Raw genomic sequence first — 4,885 nt, forward strand, 5'->3', positions numbered from 1 at the left:
GTTATACTATAGTGTTATTGTAGTGTAAATTTTGTTATAATATTGTGTAAATCTTGTGTAATTTTAGTATTATAGTGTAATGCTAGTGTTATTTTAGTTATACTATAGTGTTATTGTAGTTTAAATTTAGTTATAATATAGTGTAAACCTAGTGAAATTTTAGTTATACTATAGTGTAATGCTAGTGTAATTTTAGCTATACTATAGTGTTATTGTAGTGTAATTTTAGTTATAATATAGTGTAATCCTAGTGTAATTTTAGTAATACTATAGTGTAAATTTAGTGTTATTTTAGTTATACTATAGTGTTATCGTTGTGTAAATTTAGTTACACTACAGTGTAAACCTAGTGTAATTTTAGTTATACTATATTGTAAATCTAGTGTTATTTTAGTTATACTATATTGTTATTGTAGTGTAAATTTAGTTATAATATAGTGTAATCTTGGTGTAATTTTAGTTACACTATAGTATAATTCTAGTGTTATTTTAGTTATACTATAGTGTTATTGTAGTGTAAATTTAGTTACACTATAGTGTAATCCTAGTGTAATTTTAGTTATACTAAAGTGTAATCCTAGTGTTATTTTAGTTATACTATAGTGTAATGCTAGTGTTATTTTAGTTATACTATAGTGTTATTGTATTGTAAATTTAGTTATATTATAGTGTAAACCTAGTGTAATTTTAGTTATACTATTGTGTATTTCTAGTGTTATTTTAGTTATACTATAGTGTTATTGTAGTGAAAATTTAGTTATACTATAGTGTAAACCTAGTGTAATTTTAGTTATATTATAGTGTAATTGTAGTGTAAATTTAGTTACACTATAGTGTAATCCTAGTGTAATTTTATTTATACTAAAGTGTAATCCTAATGTTATTTTAGTTATACTATAGTGTAATGCTAGTGTTATTTTAGTTATACTATAGTGTTATAATAGTGTAAATTTAGTTATACTATAGTGTAATCCTAGTGTAATTTTAGTTATACTATAGTTTTATTGTAGTGTAAATTTAGTTATACTATAGTGTAATCCTAGTGTAATTTTAGTTATACTATAGTGTAATGTTAGTGTTATTTTAGTTATACTATAGTGTTATTGTAGTGTAAATTTAGTTATACTATAGTGTAAACCTAGTGTAATTTTAGTTATACTATAGTGTAATTCTAGTGTTATTTTAGTTATACTACAGTGTTATTGTAGTGTAAATTTAGTTATACTATAGTGTAAACCTAGTGTAATTTTAGTTATACTATAGTGTTATTGTAGTGTAAATTTAGTTATAATATAGTGTAATCTTAGTGTAATTTTAGTTACACTATAGTGTAATTCTAGTGTTATTTTAGTTATACTATAGTGTTATTGTAGTGTAAATTTTGTTACACTATAGTGTAATCCTAGTGTAATTTTAGTTATACTAAAGTGTCATCCTAGTTTTATTTTAGTTATACTATAGTGTAATACTAGTGTTATTTTAGTTATACAATAATGTTATTGTAGTGTAAATTTAGTTACACTATAGTGTAATCCTAGTGTAATTTTAGTTATACTATAAAGTAATGCTAGTGTTATTTTAGTTATACTATAGTGTTATTGTATTGTAAATTTAGTTATATTATAGTGTAAACCTAGTGTAATTTTAGTTATACTATAGTGTATTTCTAGTGTTATTTTAGTTATACTATAGTGTTATTGTAGTGTAAATTTAGTTATACTATAGTGTAAACCTAGTGTAATTTTAGTTATATTATAGTGTAATTGTAGTGTAAATTTAGTTACACTATAGTGTAATCCTAGTGTAATTTTAGTTATACTAAAGTGTAATCCAAGTGTTATTTTAGTTATACTATAGTGTAATGCTAGTGTTATTTTAGTTATACTATAGTGTTGTTGTAGTGTAAATTTAGTTATATTATAGTGTAAATCTAGTGTAATTTTAGTTATACTATAGTGTAATTCTAGTGTTATTTTAGTTATACTATATTGTTATTGTAGTGTAAATTTTGTTACACTATAGTGTAATCCTAGTGTAATTTTAGTTATACTAAAGTGTAATCCTAGTGTTATTTTAGTTATACTATAGTGTAATGCCAGTGTTATTTTAGTTATACAATAGTGTTATTGTAGTGTAAATTTAGTTACACTATAGTGTAATCCTAGTGTAATTTTAGTTATACTATAAAGTAATGCTAGTGTTATTTTAGTTATACTATAGTGTTATTGTATTGTAAATTTAGTTATATTATAGTGTAAACCTAGTGTAATTTTAGTTATACTATAGTGTATTTCTAGTGTTATTTTAGTTATACTATAGTGTTATTGTAGTGTAAATTTAGTTATACTATAGTGTAAACTTAGTGTAATTTTAGTTATATTATAGTGTAATTGTAGTGTAAATTTAGTTACACTATAGTGTAATCATAGTGTAATTTTAGATATACTAAAGTGTAATCCAAGTGTTATTTTAGTTATACTATAGTGTAATGCTAGTGTTATTTTAGTTATACTATAGTGTTATTGTAGTGTAAATTTAGTTATACTATAGTGTAATCCTAATGTAATTTTAGTTATATTATAGTGTAATGTTAGTGTTATTTTAGTTATACTATAGTGTAATGCTAGTGTTATTTTAGTTATACTATAGTGTTATTGTATTGTAAATTTAGTTATATTATAGTGTAAACCTAGTGTAATTTTAGTTATACTATTGTGTATTTCTAGTGTTATTTTAGTTATACTATAGTGTTATTGTAGTGAAAATTTAGTTATACTATAGTGTAAACCTAGTGTAATTTTAGTTATATTATAGTGTAATTGTAGTGTAAATTTAGTTACACTATAGTGTAATCCTAGTGTAATTTTATTTATACTAAATTGTAATCCTAGTGTTATTTTAGTTATACTATAGTGTAATGCTAGTGTTATTTTAGTTATACTATAGTGTTATAATAGTGTAAATTTAGTTATACTATAGTGTAATCCTAGTGTAATTTTAGTTATACTATAGTTTTATTGTAGTGTAAATTTAGTTATACTATAGTGTAATCCTAGTGTAATTTTAGTTATACTATAGTGTAATGTTAGTGTTATTTTAATTATACTATAGTGTTATTGTAGTGTAAATTTAGTTATATTATAGTGTAAACCTAGTATAATTTTAGTTATACTATAGTGTAATTCTAGTGTTATTTTAGTTATACTACAGTGTTATTGTAGTGTAAATTTAGTTATACTATAGTGTAAACCTAGTGTAATTTTAGTTATACTATAGTGTTATTGTAGTGTAAATTTAGTTATAATATAGTGTAATCTTAGTGTAATTTTAGTTACACTATAGTGTAATTCTAGTGTTATTTTAGTTATACTATAGTGTTATTGTAGTGTAAATTTTGTTACACTATAGTGTAATCCTAGTGTAATTTTAGTTATACTAATGTGTCATCCTAGTGTTATTTTAGTTATATTATAGTGTAATGCTAGTATTATTTTAGTTATACAATAATGTTATTGTAGTGTAAATTTAGTTAAACTATAGTGTAATCCTAGTGTAATTTTAGTTATACTATAAAGTAATGCTAGTGTTATTTTTAGTTATACTATAGTGTTATTGTATTGTAAATTTAGTTATATTATAGTGTAAACCTAGTGTAATTTTAGTTATACTATAGTGTATTTCTAGTGTTATTTTAGTTATACTATAGTGTTATTGTAATGTAAATTTAGTTATACTATAGTGTAAACCTAGTGTAATTTTAGTTATATTATAGTGTAATTGTAGTGTAAATTTAGTTACACTATAGTGTAATCCTAGTGTAATTTTAGTTATACTAAAGTGTAATCCAAGTGTTATTTTAGTTATACTATAGTGTAATGCTAGGGTTAGTTTAGTTATACTATAGTGTTGTTGTAGTGTAAATTTAGTTATACTATAGTGTAAATCTAGTGTAATTTTAGTTATATTATAGTGTAATTCTAGTGTTATTTTAGTTATACTATAGTGTTATTGTAGTGTAAATTTTGTTACACTATAGTGTAATCCTAGTGTAATTTTAGTTAAACTAAAGTGTAATCCTAGTGTTATTTTAGTTATACTATAGTGTAATGCTAGTGTTATTTTAGTTATACAATAGTGTTATTGTAGTGTAAATTTAGTTACACTATAGTGTAATCCTAGTGTAATTTTAGTTATACTATAAAGTAATGCTAGTGTTATTTTAGTTATACTATAGTGTTATTGTATTGTAAATTTAGTTATATTATAGTGTAAACCTAGTGTAATTTTAGTTATACTATAGTGTATTTCTAGTGTTATTTTAGTTATACTATAGTGTTATTGTAGTGTAAATTTAGTTATACTATAGTGTAAACCTAGTGTAATTTTAGTTATATTATAGTGTAATTGTAGTGTAAATTTAGTTACACTATAGTGTAATCTTAGTGTAATTTTAGTTATACTAAAGTGTAATCCAAGTGTTATTTTAGTTATACTATAGTGTAATGCTAGTGTTATTTTAGTTATACTATAGTGTTATTGTAGTGTAAATTTAGTTATACTATAGTGTAATCCTAATGTAATTTTAGTTATATTATAGTGTAATGTTAGTGTTATTTTAGTTATACTATAGTGTTATTGTAGTGTAAATTTAGTTATACTATAGTGTAATTTTAGATATACTAAAGTGTAATCCAAGTGTTATTTTAGTTATACTACAGTGTAATGCTAGTGTTATTTTAGTTATACTATAGTGTTATTGTAGTGTAAATTTAGTTATACTATAGTGTAATCCTAATGTAATTTTAGTTATATTATAGTGTAATGTTAGTGTTATTTTAGTTATACTATAGTGTAATGCTAGTGTTATTTTAGTTATACTATAGTG

This window comes from Henckelia pumila, unplaced genomic scaffold, assembly GCF_033568475.1.
Source record: "Henckelia pumila isolate YLH828 unplaced genomic scaffold, ASM3356847v2 CTG_206, whole genome shotgun sequence".
Taxonomy (NCBI): Eukaryota; Viridiplantae; Streptophyta; class Magnoliopsida; order Lamiales; family Gesneriaceae; genus Henckelia; species Henckelia pumila.